Raw genomic sequence first — 19,263 nt, forward strand, 5'->3', positions numbered from 1 at the left:
TGGGTGGAGGGATGGATGATTGGATGAATGGATGAATGGATGAATGGATGAATGGACGGATGGTTGGGTTGGAGGGATGGATGTAGGGATGGACGGATGGATGGATGGTTGGGTGGGGTGGGTGGGTGGATGTATGGATAGATGGATGGATGGTTGGGTGGAGGGATGAATGGATGAAAAAAGCAAAGTCCTCTTGTTGGGTTAATCCTTTTGATCACAAGATTTGCCCATGTTGTCTTTCTTCATCTTGTATCATGCACTGTCGAAATACCTCCATGAAAACTCCTTATCAACCCACCAAACTGTCCAGAGAACCGTCAGTGTGTCTTGGCTCTCAGCAGCCCTTGGCAGAGGCTGCATGAGGACGTGTGCAGCAACAGAAAGCTGAAACTAAAGATGGGACATTCTTAAAAAGCCTCACTCCCCCTGTCTTTCTGTATGGGAGTCAGACCTACAGTACTATGTCTCCAGGCCCATGCAGCATCTGTGCTTTGTTAGATGTACTACTGTTGCACAAGAATCTGGGGCAAAGGACATCACTTGCTAAATAGCCTGTTTGTTGTCAAGTTAAAAGTGCGTTAAATTGTAATGATTCCGAGATTCTTCATGCAAATCAGTGGGAATTCTAAATAAATTCCCTGCCGGAGAGGTTGCTCGCTTCGGCGGGTACTGTTTCGAGTTTTTTTCGGCTTTAGTGTGGTTAATTCAGTCTATGATTTACAAACATTTAAGGCTCTGTGCATGTTTCATTTTTCATTTAGTCGCAGCCCGAGGCCATGTCCCCGGATCGCAACCGCCTCGCTCACCTCGACGCTTCCCCTCCTCATCGTCTGGTCTGGTCTGGTCTGGTCTGAGGAGACGAGGACCTGCTGGTGACCCCGCAGCCTGCAGAAATCACACACACACACACACACACACACATTCCTGTAGTTTTCTATATGCACCCTCAGACAAGAAAACACAGACCGGCAGACAGAACACACACATGCAGACAACATGCGGAACAAGCCGTCTAATGCCATTAATACAAAAAATACACACACACAGACACACAGGTATGACACAGCTGCCACAACACGCACAGATGCAGACATCCCACTCTGGAGTGTGACGTGTTTGTTAACACGCTACAGCGTGATAGCCACCGACGCGCTTACTTATCCATGCATCGCCCCCCCCCCTTCGCGTTTGAACCTCGTTACACCAAAACAGAAACGTACACTGTAGACACGCACACACACGCAAAAACACACACCTGTGGTTTGGGGCCACAAAACAGAGAAGGCTTTGGTCTCTGAGCTGTCTGTCCCACTTAAAGTGAGCTCGGCTTGTGAAGAGGAGCCTACGAAGAAACACACACATGATGAGTACACTACTGGAGCAGAAGACCTGACTAAGCTGAATTTCCCCCCTGATCCCCTTTCCTATTTTCCGTGTGCCTCAGCGGAGGAGAACCTGCACCAGGAGAACGAATGCCCACCATGAACGCATCACAGTTTGCTTTCACAGCTCCGACATTTGACTTTTTTTTATTTTCCTTCTTACAGCCTCGCTGGATTCTTCTCCCGGCTTCTATAACCAAACTTGAAGACTTATCTCCTTTTCAACACCTCCCCTATTTCCTTTTTCCTTTCTTCATCCTTTTGTCATGTCTGTGGTGCTTATGTGGTTGACCAACAGCCAGACAGAAACAAGTGCAGCGAACACGCGGCCAAACTTTGCCTGCCTCTCCACCCAAATTACACGGGACAATCCCAATTACCCTGTGGCCAACCCAAGAATTTCCTGGGTTGTATGCGCTCTATAGTGACGCGTGCAGGGACAGAACCCCCCCCCCACCCCCTTTCTCTCCCACCACCCCTTCCTTCTTCTTTGACTGTGGTTACAGGGGGTGTCATTAGACGCTTGTTTTACTGTAACCCCAAGAACGTAGCCGCTGGCCGCATCCACGCCACAGGAAGTGCCACTGTAACGTTCCAATAACCGGGATGCATGACAAATGGGAGCGTTAGGGCGAACACGCTCTTCGTAGTAAATTCCAGCCGGGTCCACGGGGAGATACCGAGTCAGCGTTGCAGGGAAAATTGGAAATTCTAGACAAGCTGCTGTGACTTCTGGGAGGCAGATAAGCGTTAGCTGTAACATTTTATGGCCTTTTAAGCGTGACGAGAACTTTTTGGACTGTAAGCAAGGTGTAAAAGCGGACATGTGGAGGAAAATAACAGATTTATCGGGATAAAGTCGTACTTGGACTGTCGGGAATATTAGTTTGCAGTAAAACTTTCATCCACAACAAAAGAAAAATTAGAGAGAGACAAAACAGAATTGACAATAATGTGTTTTTTTTTCATTTATTCCACAATGTCCGTTTACGAGCTGACTCGAACACAACATTGACAATATGTTTTATTGAACATTTTCATTTAATAAGCCCCTAAACGTCTTCTCCACTAACCTTGCACAATTTGCTCTGCTTTATGTGGCAGCTGCATGCACTTCTCGTCTTCATGTGTTTGGAAATTCTAAAGACGACGGTTGACACCTCGTTTCAAAATATTGTCTCCCACAGTAAATAATGACAAGTGACTCAATCGGTTCCAAACTTGCATAAAACCCGTATATTTACTGTAAAGACAAGGTTTTACATACGATTCAACATATAATTCAACAATAAATCTTTTACAATAAAACTAAAATAAAGCAAAATTCAAAATCTTTGAGGATGACTTACGGATACGTAATGATGGACGGATGGTTGGCTGGGTGGGAGAAGGGATGGATGAATGTTTGGATGGACAGATGGTTGGGTGGGTTGGAGAAGGGATGGATGAATGTTTGGATGGACAGATGGTTGGGTGGGTGGGTTGGATGGAGGGATGGATGGATGGACAGTTGGGTGGGGTGGGTAGAGGGATGGATGTATGGATGGTTGTTGGGAGGGATGGACGGTCGGGTGGGGTGGGTAGAGGGATGGATGGATGGTTGGTGGGAGGGATGGATGGATGGATGGAGGGTGGAGGGATGGATGGATGGACGGACAGATGGTTGGGTGAGTGAAGGGGTGGATTGATGATGGATGTTTTTTGGGTGGAGGGATGGATGGAAGGTGGAAGGATGGACGGACAGACGGATGGTTGGGTGGGTAGTGAGTGGAGGGATGGATGGATAGATGGATGAACAGATGGTTGGGTGGGTGGTGGGTGGAAGGATAGATGGATGGACGGACGGATGGATGGATGGACGGAAGGATGGTTGGGTGGGTGGAGGGATGGTCAGATGGTTGGTTGGGTGAAGGGATGGATTGATGATGGATGGATGGTTGAGTGGGTGGAGGGATGGATGATAGATGGACGGACGAATGGTTGGGTGGGTAGTGGGTGGAGGGATGGATGGATGGATAGATGGATGGACGGATGGTTGGGTAGGTGGTGGGTGGAGGGATGGATGGACGGACAGATGGTTGGGTGGATGAATGGATGGATGAAAAAAACAAAGTCCTCTTGTTGGGTTAATCCTTTCAAAAACAAGATTTTCCCAAGCTTTGTTTCACTTTTGAGGAACTCCGGTTTTTACCCTTTCGTGACGTTCCATCCCGATGATCATACCACAACAGAGTATCTACGTTGCAGCCATTTTTTTGCATTGAGGCCGGTAAAAGATTCCCTTGTCAGCACTGCATGTGACACAAGGCAGACTCTCTGCAGTATGTCATGGCAAAAAAACATGGACTCAATTTCCATTTTGTTTTTAATTGAAAGCATGAAAGCATGAGGGGGAGAAGAGAAAAAAAGAAGACTGGGAAGGGAACAAGTGAGACTGAAACAGAGTAGGAGGAGTACGACCAAAGTGATGTAATGGATGAGCGGGATTAGCCCTGAACAACGTGAAGGGATGCTATCCGGTGTCACCTGTCGTCGCTCCGACTCCGCCCATCAATCACCGGGGGGGGGACACCGTGCACCCGCAGTGTGTGCTGTGTACAAGCGCCCCGTGTGTGCAATCAATTTGTTTGCACAATTTCAAAGTGTGTTTATGCGCACATGCTGATTGTACATATCAATATTCCCGCTGTCAGCTCTAATGCGCACCATGTGCTTGTGTGTTTTTCCCGCGTTGTGTTTAGTGCGCGTCCGCATGCAACACTCTACTGGTGCTCGCCCATCTGCTGCTGCCGTGTAGCTCATCCAGCTCTCTAATAGCTCCAATAAGCCTGTGGTTTGCCGCCTCATACGCACATGCACACACAAGAGTGTACACACTGCTTCGGGAATACTGCATAAACACGGTATTCTCCAATAAGTTAGCAGGACTCAAAAAAGTGCCAAATTTTTTTCGAGTTCATCAACTCAACTCAAACATTTGAGTATATCAGAGCTTAAATATTTGGAGTTGATATTAGATATAATTTTTTATGTTTCAATCACAGGGAACATATAGACAAACAACCATTCACACTCACATTCATACCTATGGACAATTTGGAGTGGCTAATTAACCTAGCATGTTTTTGGAATGTGGGAGGAAACCGGAGTACCCGGAGACAACCCACGCATGCACGAGGAGAACATGCAAACTCCACACAGAGATGTCCGAGGGTGGGGAAAGACAAAATAGGAAGCCAAAAAGTTACCACTTCCACACAAAATAGGAGGAGAACTCATTCATTCATTCATTTTCTACCGCTTATCCTCACAAGGGTCGTGCTGGAGCCTATCCCAGCTATCTTGGGGCGAGAGGCGGAGTACACCCTAGACTGGTGGCCAGCCAATCACAGGGCACATATAGACAAACAACCATTCACACTCACATTCATACCTATGGACAATTTGGAGTCGCCAATCAAATTAGAGTGGGAGGAAACTGGAGTACCCGGAGAAATCTCATGCATGCACGGGGAGAACATGTAAACTCCACACAGACATGGCCGAGGGTGGAATCGAACCCTGGTCTCCTAGCTGTGAGGTCTAACCACTGGACCGCCGTGCCGCCCGAACTTTGAGTATGCATAACTTCATTTATTTAAGCAGTTTGAACATTCGGGTTTACAGTACACACAAACGCAAACCTTTGCCCACATGTCTCTCTTGCTATTGTTCTTCTTCCAAGCGAAAAAAGCTGAGAAATGACTATTTGTTTACTTTCAGCTCTTGGGGCACCCTAGAAATGCTAAGATAGCACAAATTAGGGAACAGGAGGGTAAAAGACAAGAGCGAGTCAGAGAGCGGTGGCTTAAGAGGCAGCGAGAGGGTTTGTCAAGTAGCAAGTTGTGGTTTGGTCCACTGCAGCATTTGGTTTTGGCTTATGTGGCTTGGGCAGAAACGAGTGAGGAAACAAACCTGGTGAGGACGGAGGAGGAGGAAAAAAAAAAAAAAAGTAGATGAGTTCACTCACAACACTTGAAATCATGTTAAAGTGCTTAATAAACTTATCTTCCGAGGGATTTTGTCAATGTTGAGGTTGTGTAAGCATCTCATGAGATGAATTAAGCTTCACCGCAACTATTTGAAATATTTCAAACCATATTTATGTTTGTCCGTGTCTGCTCCAGGGAGCGCTCTGCCCTGCCCAAGCCTGATTCTGGCCCGGCTTCCTCTCGGGCTCGCTTCAGTAGCAGAGTGTCTTTCCAGCCAGCGGTACCATACCGGGTCCGATTCCAACAGACTTATTTACATTTAGAGGAAAATGCGCCTTTTCAAATATGCCCTACAAGACCTTTTTAACCAATGAAATATTTCTACACATGTAAACAGGACAAATTGTCAAGCCGACTTTGACGCGATCCCCCTGGATGTGGTGGATTACACTGTGATTCAAAGCCAGGTTGTTCCAGTTTATCCAACAAAACAGGCCTCTCTTCAACGAGATGTTTATTTGAAACCCGCTTGGGAAAAGCCAGGTGTTGCCAGTGTACACAGGCCTAATGCGGTTTCAGGGAGTTTACCTCAGAGTGCAGGTGCTTGGAGGAGTGTGCCGCAGTGTTCCTAAGATAAGACCTTGCCATGCAGTGTGTGTGTGTGTGTGTGTGTGTGTGTGTGTGTGTGTGTGTGATCGCCTTTTAAATCACGGGGACGTTTAGTTGCAAGCTAACTGAACGTCACCAAAAGCCAAGGTTCCCGTAGCATCTCCGACTCTTTTTTACCAGCACTCTGTCCCGCCCTCATCTTTAACTAATCTAATCCAGAGCATTGTGATCACATGGAAAAAACAAGTGCACACATTTTCTTGTTAAGTATAATTGAAACACACACACACACACACACACGGGGGGGGTATGAGGTATGGGAAGAAGGCAAAGTGGGGGGAAAAAAGCGAAATAAACTGTTTATTCAAAAAGCAGTGCTCGGCCCCTTTTGTTGTGGTGGGGACCTGTCTTTTATTAGCAGGCTGAAAAGCCTTCAAAGGCTGGAAAGAAAGAGGACATGCCAGGAGACGAGCGTATACAAGGCAGGGGATGGAGAGGGGACGGATGGAGGGGGGGAAAGGGGGTCTGGAAAAGGGGGACAGGGTGAAAAAGGGTTGGAGAAAGCGGCAATAAATAGGTCTCTGGAGGAGGGTCGAGGTTCCAGGGTTGGGTCTGTACCGGCATGAAATGGAAAGAGTAAAATAGAAAACATTTCAGATAGATGTGATTTATGAATTTTGGGAAAATGGTAATGGTTGAATTTCATTTGAACATGCATCGGATTACAATTGAATGCATCACATAATCAGTTCACAGTTCCACATGTCCGAAAGGAGTAGGAAGAAGCAAAGCTTATTAAATCCTACCCCTCCATCTGGTACTTTTACAATCAGTAACTGTTACATTTGTTCACTTCCTGCTTTCCTAATATAATTTAAGTTTTACCTTTTTTCTTTTTTTATTAATTATTTATTTTATTTATATTATTTTATTTATATTATTTTATTTATTATTTATTTTATGTATATTATTTTATTATTATTTAAAAAAATAATACATGTATTTTATATATTTAAAAAAATATATATATTTTTTTGTCACGTACCGTATTTGTGATTTTAGAAATAAGGAGTTAGTATGTTCTCTGTAGGCAGCATTATGAATTATCCTTACTGACCTTTTTTTTGGTGGTACATTTAGCGAGTGAAGATTGCTTTTATAGTTATTAGCCCATATTTCCACACAATAAGTAAGATATGGTAGAACCAGAGATAAATAAAGAGTGTGGAGTGATTTCTGATATTATAAATATTGAAATATTTTTGGCCACCTTATGTTGTATATTTGTAATACGAGGTTTCCAGCTCATATTTTCATCTATTTTCAAAAAATCATAATAATAAAAATGCCCTCCATAGCAGATTTGTGTTCTTTTTTAAATAAATAAATAATTTTCACTCATATTCCATTAGGAAACCCCCCAAATATAGACTTATATAAACCTAAATATAAGCCTTAATTAGCCTGTTTGTAGCATTGGATGGACGCTGGAGTCTATTAGAGGGTATCCATGTGTTTTGGGAGGATATCACATATTAATAACTATATTTCAAACCCTCGGTGCATGTGTGTCTGCACCTCGTGTGTGTGAGGTGTCAATGTGCGGTAGATGGATGTATCTGGTGATAGCATGGAGAGGCAAAGGAGACATTCCCTCATTGCGTAAACTTCAGCGCTCTTATCTTCCTCTCAAAGCAAGCTGTCAGTGCTCCTTTCTCCTTTCCCACCTCTTCTTCTAAGGGCGCATTCACACTTGGCATCTGGTCAAGTTGAAGGCCATCATCCAAAACCCTGGTGTTCCAAGACCTGCTCAGATGATTTGACTTGAGCTCAGATGTGAACGCTAAGACCAAAGACTCGGACCATGACAGTAAAAGTATGTAAGTATGTAAGTACATTTTTAGAAACTTCTCATACAGCAGAATGGAATATTTTGCTTCCATCACATAATACGTTAGAAAAGCTAACTTTTTGGAATGTCATTATACAAACGAGATTGTAGAGCTTCTCCTAAAAAGTAAAAAAAATATACACAAAAGTAATAATACAAAAAAAATACAAAAAATATATGAAAAAATACAATCAAAATCTGAAAAAAAAATACAAAAAAATACAAAAAGTAAAAAAGGACAGTTTAACAAAATATACTATAAAGAGATATATACAAGATATCCAAGATATACACATTTTACACAAGTTCTTTACAGCTCAGCCATTACAAGATGTACAACTAGATTGTAGAGTTTCTCCTAAAAAGTACAAAAAAAATACAAAAGTAATAATACAAAAAAATAAAAAATACAAAAAAATAAAAAATACAAAAAAATACAAAACAGACAATAAAAATACAAAAAAAAACCCAAAACACAAAAACAAATACAAAAAAATACAAAAAGTAAAGTAAAAAAAAAGACAGTTTAACAAGATAGCGTGAAGCGACACGCATGTGCGCAGTGCATTTAATCTGGAATATTTTACTTCCATCACATAATACGTCAGAAAAGCTAACTTTTGTCATTATACAAGATGTACAACTAGATTGTAGAGTTTCTCTTAAAAAGTAAAAAAAATATACAAAAAGTACAAAAAAAGACAATAAAAATACAAAAAAACACAAAAAACACAAAAACAAATACAACAAAAGACAATAAAAAAAACACAAAACAAATACAATTAGTAAAGTAAAAAAATGTTTAACAGTTTAGACAGTTTAACAAGATATACTACTGGAATATTTTACTTCCATCACATAATACGTCAGAAAAGCTAACTTTTTGGAATGTCATTATACAAGATGTACAACGAGATTGTAGAGTTTCTCCTAAAAAGTAAAAAAAAAAAAAATACAAAAAATAAAAAATACAAAAAAATACAATTAAAAAAAATACAAAAAAATACAAAAAGTAAAGTAAAAAAAGACAGTTTAACAAGATATACTATAAAGAGATATATACAAGATATCCAAGATATACACATTTTGCACAAGTTCTTTACAGCTCAGCCATTGGTCCCACAACAAAAACACAAGTGTGTATTTTTGTACATTTTTAGCCCGAACAAGGTGACCGAACCGCAAGTGCGAAGCCCGCCTTTAGTGTTCGATATGTTTGTCTTCTTAAGTGCTGTGGCCTCCAAGCGTGAAGCGACACGCATGTGCGCAGTGCATTTAATCCCGTTTGGAGTGCGTCTCTTCGCACACACACACACACACACACACACACACACACTTTTTCGTGCACACGCTGACTCACTTTGGAAAGCGAATCAAAGTGCTCTGCTTTCAATAAGAGTCACAATCAGCAAAGTGGCAGCAAGAAATGACATCACCACAGCTGGGTCCCCAGCTGGAGCAAAGAAAGGACTTTGGCACAAGTGTGTGTAAGTGTGTGTGTTTGTGTAACAGTGTCAAAAACCAGCGAGTGCACGGTTTATTTGTAATATGCATGTTTTATGCAATGCGTAAACCCTACAGCAAAAGTGACATGCATTCACTCCACATTAGAAACCTTTCCTCAGCATCTGGAGGTGTGTGCATGATGGCGGAGAGCATAAGTGAGATTTCCAACCTCAGCCATTTTTTTTCACGTTCTGTGCCTTGTTTCTATTGGAGCAGACACGGTGCTGCGGTGAGAAAAACAACAGGAATTTCATCTGTCGCTGATTAAGTCCATTAATGTGTTGGTGTCTGATGTCTTTCACGCTCCTTTCCATACGCACCGACGACGCACAGCTGCACTCACAAAACGTACAAGACACACCACGGAACATCATCCGTGTTTGTGTGCACGTGTGAGTTTGTGTTGGGTGTGAATGGATTTTCACACGCTAAGTCATGCAAGCCGGAAAATACTGATCATAAACTGCCGACCAGCACCAGTAACCCATCGAGGTCGGCCCGCCGTGTGCCAACATAAACACCCACACAAACACACACCATGCCACTGCACACACACGAGCTGGCGATGCGGTTTACACACACACACACACATACACACAACGCAGCGCTATCGAACACACGCATGCATCACGCCAGCCGCTGAAAACACACTGCTACCGAGCAAAACCACGCAACCAGACTCAAACGTCTGATGTTGTCACTGTGGTATGTAACACTCCACCACTGTCATGTCGGGAGCCAAGCTCGCCGCTTTCAATATGTGCAAGTGTTGGGATTCCTGGAGAAGCACACGTGTTGTTGTTGGCCCGACGCGGCTCAGGTGCGGAGTCGGGCCAATCCATTCTGTACGTTTTATTTCCAAACCTTCTGCCACTATGGAACACATCTTCCCATTATACTCAACATGCTCCCTTTTTTACATTAGGGACCTCGCTTTGGAACGTTTTCTCACTGCAAGGAATTTAAAGTCACAGATAAATGAAATAGGATAACGAGTGGATGTACGGATATCATGATTATAGGTGGTTATCTGTGGTTAGCTTATTTCAAACATGGCGGATGTCGCGTTCTTTACCAGGGCCTCCATTGGGGACATAAAGCACCCAATCAACCAGCGAATACCAACACTATCACATCACAATTGTACAAACCATCATTAATATCCAGTATTCCATATCCGATATAGCCAGAACTGGGGGTGAATATCATTATTACTCATATATTTCTATGTTCATATTTGCACAATTTAAAATGCTCAAAAATGGGCACATGAAGAAGAACTTACGTAATCCTACAGATGAATACTAAAAGTATTCACTTTTAGAATTTACCAATTACTTTCCCACAAAGTACCGTATTTTCTGGACTATAAGTTGCTCTAGAATATAAGTCGCACAAGGCCAAAAATGCATAATTAGGTAGAAAAAAAAACATACATAAGTCGCACTGGAGTATTTGGTACAAAAAAACATACATAAGTCGCACTGGAGTATAAGTCGCACAATGCCAAAAATACATAATTAGGTACAAAAAAACATACATAAGTTGCACTGGAGTATAAGTCGCACAAGGTCAAAAATGCATAATTAGGTAGAAAAAAACATACATAAGTTGCACTGGAGTATAAGTCGCATAAGGCCAAAAATGTATAATTAGGTACAAAAAAACATACATAAGTCACACTGGAGTATAAGTTGCCCAAGGCCAAAAATACATAATTAGGTACAAAAAACATACATAAGTCGCACAAGGCCAAAAATGTATAATTAGGTCCAAAAAAACATACATAAGTTGCACTGGAGTATAAGTCGCACAAGGTCAAAAATGCATAATTAGGTAGAAAAAAACATACATAAGTCGCACTGGAGTATAAGTCGCACAAGGCCAAAAATGTATAATTAGGTACAAAAAAACATACATAAGTCGCACAAGGCCAAAAATGCATAATAAGGTACAAAAAATATACATAAGTCGCACTGGAGTATAAGTCCCACAAGGCCAAAAATGTATAATTAGGTACAAAAAAACATACATAAGTCGCACAAGGCCAAAAATGCATAATAAGGTACAAAAAATATACATAAGTCGCACTGGAGTATAAGTCCCACAAGGCTAAAAATGCATAATTAGGTACAAAAAAATATACATAAGTCGCACTGGAGTATAAGTCCCACAAGGCCAAAAATGTATAATTAGGTACAAAAAAACATACATAAGTCGCACAAGGCCAAAAATGCATAATAAGGTACAAAAAATATACATAAGTCGCACTGGAGTATAAGTCCCACAAGGCTAAAATTGTATAATTAGGTACAAAAAAATATACATAAAAAAAAATAAACATGAACAGAAAAGGTGTCCAATGTTTATGTAACATAAGAAATGTTTTTTTTATTTACAAGTCGCTCTGGAGTATAAGTCGCAGGAACAGCCAACCTATGAAAAAAAGTGTGACTTATAGTCCGGAAAATACGGTAATTACTCTTTCATGAATGTAATTACTTACCAGGGAAAGTAATTACTGCATTACTTGTGTTGAGTGCTCATCCTACCTGTTCATAATGGTACGGTCTGATCGTGTTTTGCGTGGATGTTTACTTCTGATGTCCGTGAATGCACCTCGGGTGTGATTGGTAAGAATGATGATGATGTTGGGTGTGACGTTGGAACCGAGTGCTGCTGTTGACGTGTTAAGGCAAGAATAAAAAAAAAAAAAAAAAAAAAAAAAACGCACCAGACTCTGTCGGGATGCTACGATAATCATGTGACGCCGTAGCACCAATGCCTTTACCGCCAACACTGGTCCACAGTTTCTGTTTTTAACAGGTACCGGGTTCATACAAGAGCAAGAAAATATATACATAGTTGATCTAGTTTAGGGTCAGAAGACGTGCCAGTTGACTTTGGGCGAGAGGCGGCGTACGCCCGTGACCGATGCCTTGTCAATCACACGGAGACAGACAACCATTCACAAAGTCTTTGGTGAAGCTAACATACTGTACATGTTTCTGGACCGTGGAAGGAAACCGCAGGACGCCGAGACAAACTCACGTAAATCGCTAGCAAAAACATGCAATCTGCAGAACAGGGCATATTGTACTCATAAAATGATTTAATTATTTACCAATTACAGCGCAATCTTTTTCATATGAGAGTCTTGTGAGGACAGGCTCCAAGCATGATGTGCACGCGGCAAGTGCGAGCTATAAATCCATGACATAGCCCGGTCCAAGTGAGCCGACTCACCGTTACGTTATGCAACAGACATCTTGAGTCATTTATATGTATTTTTGTGATGGCTCGCATCTGTGTGTGTTTGGGATTTCATCACAGGCTTAGCGCTTGTTCTGAAATTGCGCAGCTCTTGAAAACGCTTGCGAGTCGTCCGCAATGAAATGTTTCAAGTTGCAAGAACAGCTGGAGGTAAGTGACCCGGCATGAGACATGTGGAAGACATTGTAGAAATCATAACACGCGGGCATCTATAATGGCCGATGCTTCAAAACTTGGACAAATTTTCGAACTCCAAACTTTCACAATAATATGACACAGCGACCAATCAGCATCAATCCCAAGGATTGACTCCAATCCATGTGATGCCACCCTAGTGAAGGCAAAGAACAAAAGTGAGATGACGACAGCCATAGAACCAAATATGGAGCTTTTTGCGACACAGGAAACCGGTACACTATAGTCTCTATATCCTTGATCCTCTGTCCAAAGTGGGGGCCGGGTGGGGGGTTCATTTGCGGCCACCAGCTGATTTTCCATTGGATGTGTGGCACATTGTAAACATATGATTTAACAAGAAAACTAAACACCACAACCGCAAAAATGGGAAAAAAAGCAGTTATTTTGCGAGATAGTCAAACGATAGTCAAATATTAACTGAAAAAAATCGATCTAAAAAGTCAAATCTAACCCAAGAAATTTGTCATTTTAATAATAATAATAAATAAATAATAAAAAAACAAAATAAAAATAATAATAATGCCATAATATAAAAAATAATGCAGAAAAAATGTAATTTTGGGAAAATAAAGTTGCAGAAAAACTGTCACAATAATAAATATATAATAAATAAATACATATATTCAAATAATTCTGATAAATATTAACTATATTTTAACAGAAAAATATTAACAGAAAAAAATCTACCTAAAGTCTAATCTAACAAAAAATAAATTGTAATAATAATAAATTAATAATAATAATAATGATATAAAATATAAAAATAATGCAGAAAAAAATAAATTTGAGGGAAATAAAGTTGTAGAAAAACTGTCACAATAATAAATATATAATAAACAAATACATATATTCAAATAATTATGAGAAATATTAACAGAAAAAAATCCATCTAAAGTCTAATCTAACCAAAACATTTTTAAATAATAATAATAATAATAATAATAATAATAATAATAATAATAATAATAATAATAATAATAATAATAATAATAATAATGCCATAACATAAAAATAAAAAATAACGCAGAAAAAAATAATGTAATTTTGTGGAAATTAAGTTGCAGAAAAACTGTTAAAATAATAAATATATCATAAATAAATACATATATTCATATAATTATGAGAAGAAAATGTAGAAGAAATTGACACAAAATACAACAAAAACATTGTGATTTCACATATTCACAACTTCCTAGCATATGAGGCTTTACACAATATCATATCTATCGTGTATTTTGTGTTTGGCTATATATATATATATGGCCCTCGTTGTGCTACTGCATAGTGTTAGGGTTGAGTACATCATTTGCTCCTTCTGTATACGCATGTATGCCAATTAGGAATATTTTCACTATGTGAAAATAGTGAGTAACTTATTCACTCTTGTCATGTAGTCATTTATTGTTACACTTGTCTTGTATGACAGTTAGGAATGTTACATATTACTTTAGACACCGCCAGGCTTTTTGATGGCCACAGTATGAATCTGTAACTGATTATTTTCATTTACATATTTTACGGTGGAAAAATGAATGCACTATTACCGACGCTCCAGAGTGGATTATGTTTGACTTTGGAGGTTCCACTGTGCTCAGGAATGTTACTTTCTCCTTGCCCGGCTTCTCTCCTTCAAATGGAAGCGGCGCTGCGTCAACGTCAGCAAGCATCAACATAAGCAAGCTATGGATGGACATCAACGGCGGTTAGAGTTTAATCCGTGGCTTGGACCCAGAGACCAAACAGCAGGCTTCACATCGGAGGAACCGGCGAGCTCCAAGTATGACGGAGGAACGTCAGCTCAGGGGTGAGACCGCTCAACTTTTTTTTTTTTTTTTTTCCTGAAGTATTATTTATTCAGGAAGGGATCTACGCTTCTACAAAGGCACCTCAGTGGTGGCATGAGGGGAAAGTGGGACTGAACCCATGACCTCCCGTCATCGGCTTGTTTATGCTGAAATTTATGCCCACTTTCTTCAGATTCATAATTCATAAGGATGTGCGGCGTTGAATCATAAATCGACATAGTCAAATAGAACGGGAACCCAGATGTAGACCAGAGGGAGCGGGGAAGAAACCCGAGGGAATAGAACGGCGATGAGGGACGGCTACCAGCACCCCCGCGACTCGCATTGATGTGCACTGTGAACCATATACATCACACAGCATGGCCCATAAAACGCCCACATGCTAGTACGCTAGCAAGTATGCACAGACGTTGCTCACATGTCGGAATTCCATGTTTGAGTCCTTGCTGAGGAATCGGGGAGGTCACACTCATTTGCAAAATATGTTCTGACTTTCTTCCTGTTCTGTCATATTCCACTGATCCATCATACGCTTTATTTCCTCCACAGGAAACATACGCAAAGGCCCCCGCCACGTGCGATACATCGCAAATATCCGAATCCAGAATCCTGTCATGTGCTATAATTCGCCACTTTTCCAGAACACTCAGTTTTCCCTTCAACTGCCACGTCTAGAGTATTACTGTCAATCACGTCACCGGCAACCAAGCAGAGGAGTCGTACATAATCCGGTTTGGAGATTCTTGCGGTTCTCACCTGCACATGAGTGACACCAAGCCGAGGGTCCGAGATATATGATGGTTTTCATGGTGGGAGGGGCCAAGAAAGCAAGAAAATAAACAAAAAAAGAATGAAATGAACTCAAAAACAGATGAAACGGTGAAATCCAAAATGGAAGTTCGGGGCAAAATGAGGCTACCATCCTGAACCGGGCCCGTGCTGGGCTGTACCCCGCAGGCCTCTCCATATGGAACGTGTTAGCCTCGCGACTTCCAATGAATGCAGGCTGACGTCAGACACGCACCCACCCATTGTTGTGCTGCTTAATTTCTTATAATATTTATCTTACAAATGAGGATTCTAACAGGGTAGAACCAGGGGTCTCAAACTCAATTTACCTGGGGGGCCACTGGAGCTAGGGTCTGGGCAAGACTGGGCCGCATCAGGTTTTCCAAAAAAAATGTATTAAAAACAGAAAAATATAGAAACTTTTTCAGTGCTTTGGTTCCGATTTTCTACAATAAAAGCTCTGATAAAACAAATATCTTCATTTTTATTTTTCTGCACAAAATAAGATGAAAAATAAATAAACAAATCAATAAATCAGTAATAAATAAATATAATAATAATAAAAATAAAACAGCAAATAATAAAAACTTAAGAAACCACATATAGTTGGTGGGTAGACAAATTATTTTTTTCAGATTAAAATGAACAAAGCATTATTAGAGCCCTGTAGACATGACAAAACACGACTATAGTCACATTTATACTCTTTTTATTTACAACATATTGCGCAACTGCAGGGTCTTGAGACACATGCTAACTCGCAAACTAGAGAGCTAGCGACCTAAACGGTAGCCTTCGAGTTACTTCCTTTAAACTTAAATAGCCAAAACATTACCACTTCCACACGGATAGGGAGGATAACTATTAACAGTTATTTAACCTTTAACATGAACATTAATCAAACGTAATCATTTTTTTCTGGGTACATGATACCATACAGCATCCATATCAAACTTGCACGGGCCACACTAACATTAAACTTTCATATCAAACTAGTGTCCTGCGGGCCGTGTGTTTGAGACCCCTGATTTACAACATATTGCGCAACTGCAGTGTCTTGAGACACATGCTAACTCGCAAACTAGAGAGCTAGCGACCTTAACGGTAGCCTTCGAGTTGTTTCCTTTCAACTTAAATAGCCAAAAACTTACCACTGCCACACTGATAGGGAGGATAACTATTAACAGTTATTTAACCTTTAACATGAACATTAATCAAACGTGGTAATTTTTTCCGGGTACATGATACCATACCGCATCCATATCAAACTAACATTAAACTTTCATATCTAAGCAGGGGCCTCAAACTAGTGTCCTGCGTGCCACATTTGGCCCGCGGGCCGCGTGTTTGAGACCCCTGGGGTAGACCAAAAAAAAAAAAAAAAACAGCCAAGATTTTTCCTATAAAAACGCCAAATGACAGAAAGACAGCGAACACAAGACGACCCACGAAGGGCTCTCATCCGTCCCAAGTGGGAGGTAAAGTGGCCAAATTTGGTGTGGCTTCACTTGTGTTAATTGCACATGAAAGTTTAGCACAAACAAACATTTGGACATAATATTTTTCTTTTAGAAATGCATCAGTCGCCATGTTTTATGTATCCTCGTTTACTCCTGCTAACGTGTTATTTTTATATATTTATACTCTCTCGGACTTATTCCACAAAGACTTAAGTGGCTGTAAGTGACCACCAGTTGAGCATCTGGCACACATCACAACAGCAATCCAGGGTGAAGAAGATGAGGGAAAAAAAAGCCAAAAGATGAGCAAAGGTACTTTGAAAACATGCAAAAGAGACATGAGATGAATGGAGGACGAGGGGGGGGTGCATGTTTCTTGCTCTCCCACTCTGACATGTCCGCTCCGAGGTGCTTTACTGGCATGAGTAATGATGGGAGGTGCTGCCAAGGCAATTACATAGCACATTAAAGGCTTTTTATAAACATTACACTTTCTCCTTTGCCCGGTGGCAAAGCTGAAGGGCAGCTCCAGAGGAAAAAACTGAATGAGACGTGATGAGAGAAGGTAGGAACAGCAGGAAGGACGGCGGAGTAGAGGAATAACAAAAGATGAGGGAGGAAGAGGAAAAGCGGTAGAGAGGAAGTGGAAGACGGAGGTCAACATCGATGGCCAACAGTATCAGTGTCACAATCGAACCCAACTCCGTGGTTGAATGTGAGAACAATAGTCGTGATTTCATGTCCGAGTCAAAGCACAGCTGTGTGTAGGGCGTAGAATAATTCTACACAAATACACACTCCGAGCTAGGAACACACTACATCACACACACACCCTCGTTGACCCGATCCGCGTCCACTCATGTCCGTGGACGCGATCGATGCGCACGACACAGCTGGGCATCGAACATACATGCATCCAGTGTGTTGAAGGCGGCATATTTATACTACAAGCTTGCTGGTCGTAAGTACTGATCTAGAACGGGGGGGGGGGGAGGGGGGGGCAAACTTTTTGACTCGCTTTAACAAAATTGACAGGGAGGGGCGGGGGGGCAGACTATATAATTTTCACGTAACAGTCGACTTGGAATTATTGTATCAGTAAAGTGCGTTATAAATATATTTATTATTTTATTATTTATTTTATATTAATTTTATATTTATGGTTATTTATTATTATTTAATATATTATTTATTATTTAATATATTATTTATTATATTTATTATTAATTATTATTGTTATTGTTTTTATTATTACTGGTGCATTATGAATTAAATTTAATTATCTAGCAACCTAAACGGTAGCCTTCAAGTTATTCCCTTTAAACTTAAATAGCCGAAAACTTACCACTTCCACACGGATAGGGAGGATAACTGGGTACATGATACCATGCAGCATCCATATCAAACTTGCGCGGGCCGCACTAACATTAAACTTTCATATCAAGGCGGGGGCCTCAAACTAGTGTCCTGCGGGCCACATTTGGCCCGCGGGCCGCGTGTTTGAGACCCCTGATTTACAACATATTGCGCAACTGCAGGGTCTTGAGACACATGCTAACTCGCAAACTAAAGAGCTAGCGACCTAAACGGTAGCCTTCAAGTTATTTCCTTTCAACTTAAATAGCCAAAAACTTACCACTTCCACACGGATAGGGAGGATAACTATTAACAGTTATTTAACCTTTAACATGAACATTAATCAAACGTAATAATTTTTTCTGGGTACATGATACCATACAGCATCCATATCAAACTTGCGCGGGCCGCACTAACATTAGATTTTCATATCAAGGCGGGGGGCCTCAAACTAGGGCCGCGTGTTTGAGAGCCCTGCTGTACACATTCCACCACTTTGCACCCCCCCCCTCGTCCCCCCTGTCATCAAAGAGACTTTATTAAGTGTCTCGTACATTTACACATTTTGAAATGGTTTAAAGTTGGAGAAGTGATATCAATCCCAGAAACCGATGTTAGGCTGACAGCTCAGCATCTGATGTGACGTTTAAGGTCTGCAGGTATTAATCAAAGCCACACGCAACACGCAGTCCAGCTCATATAGGCTAAGCTAATTGGGCGAAATCCTCTGCAATGCTTCAGAATGATGGATTGCATTTATACTCTTTCGACTTTTCAAAATGTACACAGCAGTTTGTCTATGACCGAACCAATGTATTTCAAAACTGGACTCAAACCGTCTCATAGAGTCCACATTCAGTTTTTGAGACTGTAGTAGTCCAGAAAACTGTGCTCCTTCGCCATGACGACCTTGGGGTCAATCCAAAACGCCCTCATATAATTAGAGTGCTGTTCTGGGATTTGCTTGACTGTGATAGAGAAAGGGCAAGCGCACGCAATGCACCCTGGGTCTTTGTCTGATGT

General features: G+C 41.0%; 1 long non-coding RNA gene across 1 annotated transcript in view; it reads right to left on the minus strand.

Annotated features, from left to right (window-relative positions):
* Positions 1 to 252: 252 nt before the first annotated feature.
* Positions 253 to 19,263, minus strand: part of LOC144894616 (uncharacterized) — a 37,821-nt gene continuing 18,810 nt past the window's right edge. Inside the window, exons 2-4 of the long non-coding RNA XR_013625259.1 lie at positions 1,256 to 1,342; positions 807 to 885; positions 253 to 390 (exon numbers count right to left, since the gene is read on the minus strand). This is a non-coding gene — a long non-coding RNA (uncharacterized LOC144894616). The remainder of the gene's footprint in view (positions 391 to 806; positions 886 to 1,255; positions 1,343 to 19,263) is intronic.

This window comes from Doryrhamphus excisus, linkage group LG22 (assembly GCF_037039965.1).
Source record: "Doryrhamphus excisus strain RoL-2023G ecotype Guam linkage group LG22, RoL_Dexc_Guam_v1.1, whole genome shotgun sequence".
In the NCBI taxonomy this organism is placed as follows: Eukaryota; Metazoa; Chordata; class Actinopteri; order Syngnathiformes; family Syngnathidae; genus Doryrhamphus; species Doryrhamphus excisus.